Genomic DNA, 15928 nt, shown 5'->3' on the forward strand with positions numbered 1-15928 from the left:
CTTCGGAAAATTTTCGGCATCTGTGTCCTGCTTCGATACGCTGCCCTCGAGGGCCTCCATCGAGCCGACGTCACCGGATGTTATAAGTAGGATGCACGACGCCCGTAGCCTCAGTTGTAGTTTTTTCCCAGAACGTGTGGCACCAATCGTCTGCCAGTAGGAATACAGAAAGCCTTGCAGAAACGGAAGCTGCAATCGCATAAGGAATTCTGTAGAGGGGCAGGCTGGGAGGGTACGATGTGAAATACGTCGTCGGAACATCCCATCGAAAGAACGTTACCAGGTAAGAAAGGGATTGGTTCCTCCGACGTATTCCACATCTATGACAGACTCCCAAAGCAGTACCAATGTAAGGAGGTGGGAAAAGAATTTAGAATTTTAGAATGCCCAATTAAATTGCAGAATAGAGGACCGCTTTGCCTAAGGCCAAATCTCGCCCATGGATAAAATCCAGGGAGTAGTGTTTTACAAAAGTATGGACAGAGGCCCATGTGGCTGCTTCACAAATGTTACAAATGCAGGGCATTAGAGGCAGCGGTAACATTCAGAAATTGTCAAGATAATCCATCTAGACAAAGTCTGTTTAGTAACAGCTTGTCCCAAACGCCTTCCAGCGTATCCTACAAAGAGCTGATCGTCCACTCTAACCCGGGACATGCGTGAGATGTAGAAACTTAAAGCTCTCATAGGATCCAACCTATAGAGCCTCTCCTCTTCCTTACCAGGATGCGGAGGAGGATAGAACGCTGGAAGAATGACCTTCTGGCTTAAATGAAATTCCGACACAACTTTCAGAAGAAAAGAAGGACGAACCCTAAGGTCAACCCTGTCCTTATGGAACACTGAAGGGTGGCTTAACGGAAAGAAACTCACTCTGCGAGCGGAAGTGACCGCAACTAAAAATACAGTTTTCAAGGTCAACAGTCTCAAAGGACAAGAATGTAAAGGCTGAAATGGAGCTCCCATTAGGAATTTTAGAACCAGGTTCAAATCCCAACCGGGCACCTGGAAAGGTGACGGTGGGAACACATTAGTGAGCCCTTTCAGAAACTGAGAAATCAAAGGACTTTCGGTAGGGAAGACGGCGTGGAGGGCAGATGGACATGTCGAGAAGGTCCGGGTACCAGGTTCTCCTGGCCCATGCCGGAGCAATGAGGATCATTCGGGAATCAAATCTCCGTAACCTCCGCAGCACTTGCGGAATGACGGGGACTGGAGGAAACGCGTACAGCAGTGGGAAGGACCACTCCACTATGAACGCATCCCCTAAGGCTCCTCTTGGAGGACATTCCCGCAAGCAGAATCTTTCACACTTCTGGTTGACACTGGTGGCGAAGAGATCCACTTGTGGGGTCCTCCAAAGGGCAAAGATCTCCAGGAAATCTCCTGAGCCAGCTCCTACTGGCGAGACTGTGCTCTGCATGCTCACAGCGTCCACCGCTGCGTTTATGTCTCCGGCCAGATGAACTGCCGAGATCGAAATTTCCTGCTTGATGGCCCAGAACCAGAGCTGCATTGCCTCTCTGCACAGAGGAAGAGACCCTGCCCCCCCCCCCTTTTTGTTGAGGTAGTGCATGGCCACTGTATTGACATCAAAATCGGGACATTCTTCCCCCACACAGACGGCAGAAAAGCCTTCAGGGCTAGCCTGACGGCCCTCAGCTCCAACAGATTGATATGGAATCTGGACTCCGACGGAGACCAACGACCGTTGACTGTCAACTCGTTGGCATGAGCTCCCCATCCCGTGAGGGATGCGTCCGTCACGATAGTACCCTCCGGCCAGGGTAGCCAAAATGGAGCCCCCTTCATCAGATCGCCTTCGACGGCCCACCACAGAAGATCCTGGGCGACCGAGGGCGGCACCTGAACGGGATCCGACATCCTGCTGGAGAACTGTGACCACTGCATCTTGGGAGCCCACTGCAGAGCTCTCATCCGCAGCATGGCCTCTGGCACCAGGAGAATGCAGGATGCCATGAGGCCGAGCAACCTCAAGAACTCGAACGCCGGGAGACTCTGGGCATGTTGAAATTTGTTCACCATCTGCAGAATGTGAGGAGCCCTCACCTGGGGAGGAAAACATAGCCTCAGGGATGTGTCGAGCACTGCTCCGATGTACTGGAGCCGCTGGGTAAGTGTCAACTGGGACTTCTTTAAGTTGAGGGAGAAGCCCAGCCTGTGAAGGGAGTGGCAGGCGACTGACAGATGATCCAGGACTTGCTCGGGAGAGCCTGATCAACCAATCATCCAGGTAGGGGTAGACGTGAAACCCCCTTTCCTGAGATATGCTGCCACCACCACCATGTGCTTGGTAAAGACCCTCGGGCGGAGGTCAATCCGAATGGCAGGACCCAAAACTAAGTGTGAGTCGCCAACCGTGAACCTCAGGTACTTCCTGTGCTTCGGATGAATCAGCACATGAAAGTAAGCGTCCTTGAGGTCGAGAGACACCAACCAGTCCTGAAGTTGAAGGGACTGGAGGACTTGAGAGTAACCATCTTGAACTTTTCCTTCCTGAGGAGCTTGTTCAAACCATGCAAGTCCACGATGGGTCTCAATCCCCAGTCTTTTTTCGGGGTCAAAAAATATGGGGAATACCATCCCTTGTTCCTCTCCGCTACAGGCACCAGTTCTATGGCGTCTTTCTCCAGCAGGGATTGGATTTCCTGCGCAAGGAGAGGATCCAGACTCTTCAAAGAGAGATTCCCTGGGGGATTGTTGTGAGGCCTCTGCTGGAAAGGAAGCCAGTAGCCGTTGGCTATGATCTCCAGAACCCACACATTTGAAGTAATGGCACGTCATTCTACAAGATGTTGCGCCAGCCTTCCCCCAACCTCATGACTGAGCTGAAGTGGCTGTGGCAGTGCTTGAGGGCAAAGAGGCAACTGCTCGAGCGGCCTTCGCACCTCTGGTACTCCTACGTTAGCCCCTTTGACTGGCCGCTCCCCTCGATCTACCAAAAGACGAGTAGTATCGAAAGGAACCTCCCCTTCATTGCTGTCCCCTAGGACGAAAAGGCAGAGGTTGGCGGACTGCAGCGCTCAACGAATTTGCTGCAGCCTTTGAGGTCTGCAACCTCTCAAGGCTCTCGTCAGCCTTGCTGCCAAAAAGATGGACACCATCAAAAATGTTGAGAAGCCGGGCTTGTACATCAGGAGCAAACCCTGGCTTCCGCAGCCACGCAAATCTGCGCATCACGGTGCTCGCTGCCATGGACCGGCTGACACAGTCTGCCATGTCCAGACCTGACTGAACGGATTTACACATGGCATCCTTGCCATCCTGAACGAGGGCAAGAAAAGCATCCCGTTCCTCCCCTTCGGGAATATGTTCAGCCGCCAAAGACACACAATTCCACAGAGTGTGAGTGAAGCGTGCTAAGGCACACACGGAATTGGCGCCTGTAAAGCCATACCCCCTGAAGAAAACACTTTCTACGCCCAGCCATCAAAACATTTGTCCTCCCTATCAGGAGGGATGGTAGGGTACGACGGCTGCTTTGCCGGGGCCGTAGCCATCTGCACCACCAAACTCTCCGGAGTTGGGTGCGTCGTCAAGTAGCAGGGGTCGCTACTGGCTGGACTGTAATTTTTCGGCAAGGACTTGCTCACTGCCGGGACTCTCTCCGGAGCAGTCCAAGCCGCCGCCACCCTTGTCTGTAAAGCCATATGAAATGGCAGCACTGGGTCAGTGGCTGGACCCTGGTCAAGGATATCCGTCAGGTCATCCTGCAGAAAATCCACTGGTGGCACAGACCACCCCCAAGTACTCCGTAACCCTCGACATGCGGCGCCTGTACGAAGATTCAGCATGTGTACCAGGCCCAGGCCTGCCAAACGCGACCTCCGGGGAGGTATCAAGACCACTGGCGTCATGCAAAGGCTGACGCAGGTTTTCCAACTGGCTATGGCCAGATAACAGGTCGTCAGGAACCTCATCAGGTACCAAACCTTCCTCAGACCCTTCATCCACCTCAGAGATTTAATCCAGAGGCTGGAATAAATCCCTGGATGAGGGCACAGAAAACGGTTCAAATACAGGCCTCACTGACTTCTTCAGGGCCTTCCTCAGAGTTTCCAACGATGCAGGGGGTACCTCCGGTAAGCCTCCACAAAAGGCGTCGAGGGCTTTGACGGAATCGGCGTTGACGTCGAGCATGGCGCCGATTACTTCGACACAGGGCTCGAGGGCGGTGCCCCGAGCGTGTCCTTCGATGGCCTCGGCGCCGATAACTTCCTCGGAGGCGGAGCATCGAGAGAGTTCCTCGACAGACATGGCGCCGATGGTGTAGACGTCTTCTTAGAAGACCTCACAGGTTCCGCCGGTCTCAAGGGCGTCGAGGACCGGGACCTGGAGCGGGCATGGCTACAGCGATCCACCTTGTCCGATCGGGACCTCGAAGGCTCCCTATGATCGTGCCGACCGACCGAGTTCGAAGGCATGAGAGCGATGGCCCTAGCACGTTCCCTGCCGGCTTCTTTTGAAGGCGCGGACGGAACGGAGCCCTGCAATTGGAAAATCGCTATCATCTCCGTACGAAATGCATCCCATTCCGCAGGAGAGGAATGCTTGTTGGGACAAGCAACCTGCCGCCTCGCGGAGTCCTCGGACGAGGACAGGGAAGGCGACCGGTGACGGCGTTTCGGCGAGTGCCACAAGAAGGCAGAGGAATGGCGGGAACCACTCCAGGACCGAGACCCCCTGGACTTACGCCGATGATGAGGAGAGTCGCCCCTCAAATTGTTAGTCGAAAGCCCAGCCGATTTCGACTTTTGGGGCTTGGAAACCCTACCTACAGTAAGGTTCTTCTACTGCTCCAGCAAGGCCTTCGACGTTAAGGACTGGCTATCGTCACAGTCATCAGTGGTGTGGTCCTCACCGAGGCCCCAGAGGCAGACGTTGTGCGGGTCCGTATGTGACATCATTGAACCGCAGTCCCGACACTTCTTGAATCCCGACCGCGGGGTAGAAGAAGACGAAGACATGATATCTTGTCTTCACAAACACCAAGTTTGAAGAACCGATAGAAGTAACAGAAGAACCGATGCACGCCGAAATCTCCGAAGCTAACACGTTCGCGGAAAAAATTGAACTGAGGCTACGGGCGTCGTGTGTCCTACTTATAACATCCGGTGACGTCAGCTCGACCGAGGCCCCAGAGGACAGCATATCGACGTCATCGACGCAGGACATTTTCCGAAGCAGCACAGCTGTGGTGATTACCGGTCATAGATGTGGAATACGTCGGAGGAACCAATCCCTTCGAAAATGTATTCTTTATATAACTGTGCAGATGAGACACTGCAGAGTTTTACATCTGGGTAACTTTTTAGTGTTAGGGCGGTGACTTCCAAATAAGTAAAACATTTTCTAGAATCATTTTCAGTACAAATGCAATAGTATAGACAGTGTTCGGAACAAAGACCAAACCCAATGTTCTCGAATGGGGTAAATTTAAAAAATAAAGTTTCACAGCTGTAGGCTAGCAGAGGGGGTTGTGCACACAACACTGTTTTGGACAGTTTAGGCGAAATGCTTTTCTACGGGCCAATGCTTTTCCATCGATCAAATGCAAGCAGAAAGCCTCAGTTAAGGTGAAAATTAACTGCAAAAAGTTACAGGCCAACAATAAAGATATATGATAACTGGATTGTTAACTGTTGGCCAAGAAGAGCAAATCAAGGTCAGCGTCGTGCTGAGAGTGGAACCCCGATCCTGTGGTATAATACAAATACTTTGGCAGGTGGTATTGCAGCCTCAAGCAGACAACATGGTGCGGAAAGCGGCCTTATGGCTCAACAAAGGTATGTTGCGGTCTTAGCCTTTAGAGGTCACAAGCAATTCAGAGTTCCTGACTTGTGCTGGTCCACAAAGGGACCAATCCGTTCTTTTCAATGGGACCAAGAGTTATGTAGTTAAGTAACTCAGATGTGCCTGCTGAGTCCAGTGAATTGCGGAAAAAAGTCAGGATTTCGCAGAGCCCAGCAGTACCTTGCCTTCAGTTTCAGATTCAGAGCAGATGCTTTAGGAGAGTCTTAGTCTTGCCCAGGTAAGTTCTTCTTCCAGCTGCTTCAGGACGCGTTCCAGCCAATATTTGAAAAAAAGTATAGTGTAGAAACCACAAACTTCATTGCACCTCTGGGATATGGATGTACACCCAGCTTCCCACAAGGTACACTGCACCATTTAAACATTTGGCAGCCACCCAATCAAGGATGACTGCCACCTTCAAATCTTCCTGAGCTTATTCACGCATCGATTCAGCTGGCCAGGTCTGGCGATCGCTCCTCTGAGCTCCCAAGCTGGAGTCTTTGCTTTGCTGAGATCATACAGGACATATACTGGTTTCCATGCTTATAGTGTAAATACACTGACTGAAGCGACAGCACCAACGGGGGTAAGACTTTAGGCCTGCATAGTGTAGGCCATCCACCGTTTAGTCTGCCTGTCTTTCAACATTTTCCGTCGAAAGAGCTTACAGGACTTGCATGAGTGCTCGTCGTGGTCTGCGAAGAAGACACTGATTGCAACGGCGATGGGTGTCCTTCCAAGGAAACTTGCCGTAACACGATGAGCAAAATTTAAATGGCGTCCTAGTGGCAGCCAGACCAAGAAGAGAAAGAGAGGGATAAAGGAAATACATTCTAAGAGAAGATTAAAGCCAGGGCTCTATTCTCCCTACTGTAAGGGCAGGCTGGCGGGCTGAGGCCACGCAGTCAACAGTAGCCAAATGGTTGAATAGTCGTCGAGCAGGTGTAGATGTCTTTGGCAGCAGGAAACCCACGAGGCAGTCGTTGGGAGACCAGATGACTGTAGGCGTGCAATATCGCTAACTAGTGCAGTTGACCTAGGTCTGAGAAATGGTTGAGTACTAAGATTGGCCAAGATTTGGAATATGGCTAGATCGCACAGTTCATCTAAATTTGGAGATGGCTAAGTAGCACAATTCGCCTGGATGTGGGAAGCTGACACAGTTGGTCTACTTGAGAGGTGCTGTTGCCATACGACTGTGGGTACATGCATAAGGTTGTAAGCGTTGGGTGACAGGAAACAGAAATAAGAGAGATATGGAAATCTTGACACAATCACTCTAAATGTGCGATATGACCAACAAGACAAAATCAGGCTCAATGCGAGATACAGCTATTTAAACAGGGTCAAGCTAAAGCGAGATATGATAAACTAGAAGAAGTCAGACAAAATCAGGCTAAATGTGAGATTTGGCTATTTAAACACAGTCAAGCTAAAAGTGAGACATGGCTAGGACTAGTTGGGAGCAGTAATTGCTGTTCCCCCTATCCAGACCTTGTCAGTCGCTGCTGGTTGACAGCTGGAGGCTCCACACTCTAACACGGGCCAACATGGTCTGGAGCTGCTTCTTCGGGGGCTGATCTTTGCTGTGGGGACTGCCAGAGCGGAGGGCTGCCCTGGACGGAGGACCTATTGGAGGTGGAGGGGCAATCGGGGTCAGTGGGATGCTGGGAGGCGGGCGGGACAATCAGGAAATGGATGCAAGGGGCGGGGGGTTGTGGGTGCTGAGAGAGCTGCTTAATGTCGTTCAGAAAATGCCCAATTGAAATGCAAAATGCAGCGGGAAATGTCGCTTTTGCTAAACACCCACCTTTGAGCCAGTGCTGGTAACAAGTCCTCGGTGAAAATGCCGGAGGGCTAGACCCTCATCAGCTGGCTGCACAGGCAGAGGGGCCAATCAGGGTCGGTGGGAGTGCTGGTAAGCGAGCGGGACAATCAGGAAATGGATGCAAGGGGTTTGGGGGTAGGGCGGTAGAGGGTGCAGAGAGCACAGACTAATGCTGTTCAAACAATGCCCAATTGAAACACAAAATGCAGTGGGAGATGCTGCATTTGCTAAACACCTACTACGTGCCAGTACTGGTAAAAAGTGGCAGTAGGATCGAAGAAAAGCCATAGAAGGGTAGGCGGGAGGGTCGCATGTGAATCCATGAAAGATACCAGTGCTGGAGAACAGGGGTTACAGGTAAGTAACTTGTTCCTTTTCCAGTATTGGATCTTTCATGGATTTACATGCTTATGAATAAGATTACACAGCAGTACATATACACAACCAATGAGAGGCGGAATAGCTCTACAGAAGCAATTGAACTCACCTTTGGAACACTAGACTCATGCAAATAAGTAGCAGAGCACTGCCTGGCCGACATAGGACTCCTCCCTGGAATCCCTGTCAATGCAGTAGAATTTCATCAAGGTGTGGACAGACCTCTATGTAGCAGCCCTGCAGATACTGAGCAGAGGAACACCTGAGAAGAACGCCGCAGTAGAAGCCACAGCTCTGGTGGAATGTGCCCTTGGCCTTCCTGGCAGGGGCCTGCCAGCAAGTTGGTGGCAATGCAAGATACAGCCAGCGAGCCACCTGGAAATAGAAGCTTTGCCTTTGCCCACAGGTCTGAATGAAACAAACAGTTGTGGTGCATGCAATATAAAACTTCAAAGCATGGGTGACATCCAGCGAGTGCAAGGCCCTTTCCGCTGGAGTTGGAGCACCAAAGAAAGCCGACAAGAGCAAAGGTTCATTCAGATGAAAATCTGAGGGAACTTCAGGCATGAAGGAAGGATTTGTGTGGTGCACTACCTTAAATAGGCGAAAAACCAGGTACGGCGTTCTACAGGAGAGGGCTTGCAGTTCTCCCACAAGCCTAGCAGATGCAATAGCCACCAAGAGAGCGGTCTTCGATGATGGAAACTTGAACTGAGCCCAGTGAAGAGGTTCAAACCGAGGGCCCATCAATTTGCCAAGCACAATGTTGTGTTCCCACTCTGGAGCTTTAACAGGAGGAAAAACCCAGAAGATTCCCTTGAGGAATTCTTTAACCAGCCTGTGAGACGATAGAAAACGTCCTCTCCAAATCCAGAGAGGTGAGAAAGTCTCCCTGTTATAGTTTTTCGAAGACTTGCTAAAGCATGACCATGGGAAACTTCTGTGATTTTAGGAACTTGTTGAGCTGCCCGAGTCTCCCCCCACTGGACCTTTTTCTCACCACGAAGTATCTGGATTACACTTGGATCCCCGGAGGTGAGACGGTAGGGCTTCTATAGTCCCCTTATTCAAAAGGGACTTCACTTTGTGTAGGAGAAGTGGTAGATGTAGCTCCCTTTTCGTTACAGGGGGATATTTGCCCAGAAACTAGAGGGTGTGTCCCTACAGAATGATGTTGAGCACCACAGGTGGAGATTGTGTACCACTGATCAACAAACTGAGACACCCGGCCTTTCACTGGGGTGCAGAAGTTGCAGCACGGGTCACCGCGCTGATCAGGGCTGCTTGTAAAATTTGCATTCTTGAGGACGCTCTGCATCGCATGCCGAGTAACTCTGCAGGCTTGCAACCTCCTCCTGTATGCTTCTTGCGAGCTGGTGCGAGACGGCCGACAATAGGAGGGACTGTATTCTCTGGAGGCCCTGGAAAAGTGACCCTTGCCGGAACAAAAGGACTGCTTTCGCTATTTCAGGGCACCTACGGAGCATGCAGTATCCGTGTCAGCCTTGATGACCTGGAGGGCCTCATCCACCTTCTTTCTAAAGAGGTCCACTCCACCAAAGGGCATAATCACCACCTTGGAGTGCACCTCTAGACGGAAATTGGTGGCTGCTCAGTTACACATTGGCCGGGGTCTGTGTCCGCTTTGTTCAGAGAAACAGTAATGGCATGATCTGAAGCAGCCTCCCTCCGCGTGATAGAGCCAGAGCCTCATTCCTCTTATCATTCGGGACAAAGTATAAGATGGGCCCATCTTGTACCACAACTCTGTCTTACTTTGAGAGGATAGCAATGAATTGACTGCCTTTATGGTTGTGGCATTGGTGGTAATAACCCGTTTGCCAAATGCGTCAAGTTGCTAGCCGATCTTTTCCGTGCAGCTGTTGACACCACAGCATTAGGGCATGACTAGGTGCGAAGGAGCCTTTAACCAGCGCATTGTATTTTTTCTGTAGGCAATCCTATTTTGGAGGAGCCAAGAAAGGATTCATTACCAATAGACCATCTTCCCAGATGTCATTCAGCATAGGGATTGCTACGACAGATTTTCTGGAGGCCTCCCGCCTTTGAAACAGGAAACCTTTTTTCCTCTGTTCATCAGGAACCAGACTGAACAGCTTCACTGCCTTTATTAAGAGTGCATGGAAAGAGCCCATCTCCTCTGGAGGCGAATCCCGGGAGGGTAGGTCCGGGAGTTTCCCCGTCAGCTGGTACCAGGTCTTCATACTCATCTGTTGTATGTGTTTCTGGGGACATGTCCATATCAGGATCAGTGTCCATTCCAAGGAGGGCAGCCAACTGAGGTGATGGCTAAGGTGGATCGGGCGGAACTAAATCATCTCGTGCAGGCAAAGCCGGAGGACTCCTACTAGGGGCACCTTGAGGGGCTGAAGGGAGACAATTCTGCAGTTCTGTGACTAAGGTCTGCAATGTAGACTTGATATCTAGAGACAGGTCCCTGGGTGCCGGTGGTGTGCCCAAGGGAATTGTAGGCACTGCAATTGGTGGAACTGCAGGCCGAGCAGTGGGTGCTGGTCGAAGTGGCTGACAAGGTATTGGCAGAATTGGGTCCAATTCTTCCTGGACTTCACGTTCTGAGAATAAAACCTCCAGAAGCTCTTCCTCTGAAATGTCGCCCTCTTGTAGCAGCTGAGTAGGTGGTGTTGCAATAGATGTCACAGCCATGCACCAGGAGTAAGAGTGGCTTGGCCTTTGTATGACGAGGTAGAAGAACAAGTTACTTCTTACCTTGTAACGTTCTTTCGACGGGATGTTCCTCCGACGTATTCCTCATCTTAGATATCTCCTTCCAGCTCTGCTGGCCTCGGAAAATTTTTTCTCTAGAGGGCGCTGCGCGTCGACGTCCTTCGAGTCGATGTCCCTCGACAGCCGCCGTATCGACGTTCGACGTCCTCCTGCCTATAAAGGCCGCGCGCAGCGTCCGTTGCTCAGTTCCGTTTTGTAGCCCACAGTATTACTGTCTGGACTAGACTAATCACCCTGAAGGAGCCTAAGCTGCAACAACAAGGGAAGTAGAACTGCGGGGATGGATGGGAGGGTCGATGAGGAATACGTCGGAGGAACATCCCGTCGAAAGAACGTTACAAGGTAAGAAGTAACTTGTTCTTCGAAGGGATTGTGTCCTCCGACGTATTCCTCATCTTAGATAGGCTCCCATAGCAGTATTCTATATTCGGAGGAGGGAGTACTGACTTCACGCTGTCTTCTATTGATGAATAGAATGTAGTACAGCCCTTCCAAACCTAGTCTCTTGACTGGAGGAGGAATCCAAATTGTAAAAACGTGTAAAGGTATGGACAGACGACCATGTAGCGGCCGCACAGATGTCTTTAACCGGCACGCCTCTTTTGAGGGCCGATGAAGCTGCAAAACCTCTGGTCGAATGAGCCCTAAGGTTTTGAGGGGGCTCTTTCCCTGCCAGATTATAACATTCCAGAATGGCTACAATGATCCATCTGGAAATGGTCTGCTTAGTTATTGGTAACCCCAGCTTGTGACCTGTGTAACCTACAAACAGCTGGTCTGCCTGTCTTATCCTGGCTAGTCTACTAATGTAAAAACTTAAAGCCCTCCTAGGGTCTAGTCTGTGTAACCTCTCTTCCTCTTTCCCCGGGTGAGGAGGAGGATAGAAAGATGGTAGGGTAATCTCCTGAGTGATATGGAATTCAGAAACCACCTTTGGGAGGAAATTAGGCTTCACTTGCAGGACAACTTTGTCTTTGTGAAAGATTGTATGAGGGGGTTTACAAGAAAGAGCTTGTAATTCGCTCACCCTTCTAGCAGATGTAAGTGCTATTAATAAAACAGTTTTAAGGGTAAGAAATCTTAACGAACAAGAATGGAGAGGTTCGAAAGGTGTACCCATCAGGAAAGTTAGTACTAAGTTTAAATCCCATAGGGGAACTTGGAAAGGTCTTGGGGGGATAAACATTGGTTAACCCCTTTAGAAACTGTATTACCAAGGGTAATTTGAAATAGGATGGTTCTTCCGCAGTACGCTTAAAGATGGATAGCGCTGCGAGATAGCCCTTAATGGTGCCAACTTGAAGGCCTGAATTTGCCAAATATAGTAGGAAGGACAAAACCATTGGTGTACCACATGAAAATGGGTCGATATTCTGTTCTCTACACCAGCTGCAAAATCTGTTCCAACGGCAGCGGTATAAAGACTTTGTTGCTGGCCTCCTTGCCGAAAGCAACACCTCCATAACATCATCAGGGAGGTCCCAATCCTTGTACCTCAGCCGTTCAGAAGCCAAGCGTGAAGGTTGAGGGTTTTGATGTCTGGATGGAGAACCTGACCTCCCTTCTGTGAGAGTAGGTTCTCTCTGAGTGGAAGTCGAATTGGAGGGCAGATGGACAAGTCTAGAAGGTCCGGGTACCACGTTCTCCTGGCCCAATCCGGGGCAATTAGGATCATGGTTCGACGGAATCTTCTCAACCTCCTGATCATTTGAGGAATGACAGGGACCGGTGGGAACGCGTACAGAAGCGGAAACTCCCAGTCCACTATGAACGCGTCTCCCAGAGCTCCTCTCGGAGGAAATTCCCTTGAGCAGAACAGGTCGCATTTCCTGTTTAGGCTGGTGGCGAACAGATCTACCTGAGGGGTTCCCCAAAGGGCGAAGATCTCTTGAAGGACTTCCTGAGCTAGCTCCCACTCGTGGGAGACACTGTTCTGCCTGCTCAGAGCGTCCGCTGTCAAGTTCTTCTCTCCGGCTAGGTGAACTGCCGATAGAGAGATTCCTTCTTGGATTGCCCAAAACCAGAGCTGCATCGCCTCTCTGCACAGGGGTAGTGATCCTACGCCTCCTCTTTTGTTGAGGTAATGCATGGCCACCGTGTTGTCCGTCATTATCAGGACGTTCTTCCCTTGTACAGCTGGCAGGAAAGCCTTCAACGCAAGTCTGATGGCTCTCAGCTCTAACAGGTTGATGTGTAGTCTGGACTCCGATGGAGACCAACGACCGCTGATGGTCAAATCGTTGGCGTGGGCTCCCCACCCCGTGAGTGCGGCATCTGTGACTACTGTTATCTCCGGCCAGGGTTGCCAAAACTGTTCTCCTTTCAGAATGTTCTCCTGACAGGCCCACCACTGAAGGTCTCGAGCTACTCTGTCGGGAACCTGAAGAAGATCTGTCATTCTCCCTGAGAATTGTGACCACTGAGTCCTCAGTGCCCACTGGAGGGATCTCATTCTCAGGCGAGCCTCTGGCACAAGGAAAATGCAGGATGCCATGAGGCCTAGCAACCTCAAAAAGTCGAAGGCTGGGAGACGTTGGGCATGCTGGAACTTGGTAACCATCTGTAGAATATCTTGAGCCCTCACCTCTGGTGGCGAGGCTTTTCCCAGGGAAGTATCCAGGATCGCTCCTATGAACTGGAGTCTCTGCGATGGTATCATTTGTGACTTCTTTAAATTGAGGGAGAAGCCCAGTCTGTGAAGGAAGTGGCACACGTGATTTAGCTGGATCTGAGCTTGCTCCGGAGAAACAGCCCTGATCAGCCAATCGTCCAGGTAAGGGTAGACGTGAATCCCTTCCCTCCTTAGGCTTGCAGCCACTACCGACATTAACTTGGTGAAGACCCTCGGGGCGGAGGTCAGCCCAAATGGCAGCACTCGAAATTGATAGTGAGAGTTGCCAATTGCAAACCTCAGGTATTTCCTGTGTTTGAGATGGATAGGCACATGGAAATAAGCGTCCTGAAGGTCCAGAGATACCAACCAGTCCTGAAACTGAAGTGCCTGGAGGATCTGAGAAAGAGTGACCATCTTGAATTTGTCTTTCCTGAGGAATTTGTTCAATTCTCGCAAGTCCAAGATGGGTCTCAGTCCTCCGTCTTTCTTCGGAATGAGAAAGTAAGGGGAGTACCAGCCCTTGTTCCTCTCCGCTACAGGTACCGGTTCTATGGCACCTTTCTCTAGCAGGTCCAAAATTTCCTGCAAGAGGAGCGGATCTGGAGCTTTCTGAGAGCTGATCCCCGGTGGATGACTCTGAGGTATACGTAGGAAAGGCAGGCAGTAACCTTGGGTGACTGTTTCCAATGCCCAAGCATCTGACGTGATAGCCTGCCATACCGCCAGATGTTGAGTCAACCTGCCTCCTACAGGTGTCCTGTGAGGGGAGTCCTCAGAGTGGTTTTGGGGCGGCTGATGCAGATGCCGATGGTAAAGAGGCACCTGCTGTTGCTGCGGCTTTAGAATATCTACCCCGTCCACCTCGGGTAGTTCTTCTTTGACCCCTTTGAGCCGGTCGTCCTCTACCTCTTCCGAATGCGGAGTAGAAGCGAAAGGACTTGCCCCTCGCGGAGGTTCCTGTGGGACGAAAAGGAGTCTGACGGATTGCAGCTCCTAGGGATTTTGCTGCAGCTTTTGAAGTTTGCAGTTTCTCTAAACTGTCATCCGCCTTTTTCCCGAACAAAGAAGAGCCATCGAATGGCATGTTCAAGAGTCTGGCTTGCACATCTGGGGCAAAACCCGACCTTCTCAACCAAGCAAATCTCCTGGTTGAAGTACTTGCCGCCATTGCTCTGCTGATACTGTCAGCCGAGTCAATGCCCGTCTGGAGGGATTCGCACATAGCGTCTTTACCGTCCTGTATAATATTCAGGAACGCATCCCTTTCTTCTCCCTCCGGGATGCAGTCAGCTGCTGTAGAAGCACACTCCCAAAGTGTATGGCTGAACCTAGCAAGGGTGCAAGTAGCATTAACAGACTTTAACGCCATGCTACATGCCGAAAAGACTTTCTTTGCCATAGCATCATATTTTTTATCGTCCCTGTCCTGTGGGACTGTAGGGTAAGCCGTCTTGACATCGGCAGAGGATGCTGCTTGTACCACCAGACTTTCTGGGGATGGGTGTTTAGACAAAAACTCTGGGTCTGTGGAAGATACCCTGTACTTTGTAGACAGTTTTTTATTTACTGCAGGTATTACATCTGGGGTTTCCCAGTTTGTCATGATCTTTCTCTGAAGAGCTTTATGAAAAGGCACCACAGGATCCTCCTGTGGGCTTTTGTCAAGAATATCCGTGAGGTCATCTTGTTTGAAAGATTGTGAAGGTGTAGACCACCCCATGAACTCTGTAATTCTGGCCATTAAGGCTCTGTAGGGGGTTTTAGCATGCACCCCCGGGTCTGGCTTAGCAAACTCCACCTCAGGGGAAGTGTCTAACCCACTTGTCTCATGTAAAGAATCATGAAGATACTTTAATCTGCGCTCTTCAGAGGAAAATTCCTCTCTGACTGGGGTTACAGGTCCCTGTAACTCTTGTTCAGACAATTCACCCTCTTCTAAAATTGAGGATATAGTTCTCAATTGTTCTGAGCTCATAAAGGGAGTAAATCCCATTTCCAAGGCAGAGGGTGCCGAACTTGTCATTATTGGCCTCGAAGGCGTCAACGAGGTGGAGGCCTCGAGGACCTCGACAGAATTGGAATTCTACTCGACAATATCGACGTCGAGGGCCTGGGGAGTCACTGGATGTGTGGTAACCGTGACTTTTCTTGGCGTCGACGCCGGTGTCGAGGCCGGCGTCGAGTCGACAGACCCGTGTGTCGAAGGTCCCCTCGACAACGGCGTCGAAGACATCGACGTCGACGGGACCCTCGTCGATGGCGTCGACGGAACCTTCGAGGAAGGTTTGGAGGTCATAGTCCTGCTCGAGGGTTCGAAACACGCTCGAGAGGTTTCTTTCGCCGGGTACTGCGACTCGCGGCGTTTTTGACCTTCGGGTCTTTCGACCAGAGCATCGCTCTCGGCAGTCTTCGAGGGGGTCGAGGCCGCTTTCTCGAAGACGCTCATCATATTCTTTCGGAATTCCTCCCATTCAGCCCGGGAACTATGTTTCGTTGGGCAAGGGATTCTTTTTGGCGAAACAGAGGAA

At 50.8% G+C, this 15928-nt stretch overlaps 1 protein-coding gene across 2 annotated transcripts in view; it reads right to left on the reverse strand.

Moving 5' to 3' along the window:
- PDK2 (pyruvate dehydrogenase kinase 2) overlaps positions 1-15928 on the reverse strand; it is a 202660-nt gene that overhangs the window by 33248 nt on the left and 153484 nt on the right. The window lies entirely within an intron of this gene.

Source organism: Ambystoma mexicanum, chromosome 13, assembly GCF_040938575.1.
Source record: "Ambystoma mexicanum isolate Mex_15411 chromosome 13, UKY_AmexF1_1, whole genome shotgun sequence".
NCBI classification, from domain to species: Eukaryota; Metazoa; Chordata; class Amphibia; order Caudata; family Ambystomatidae; genus Ambystoma; species Ambystoma mexicanum.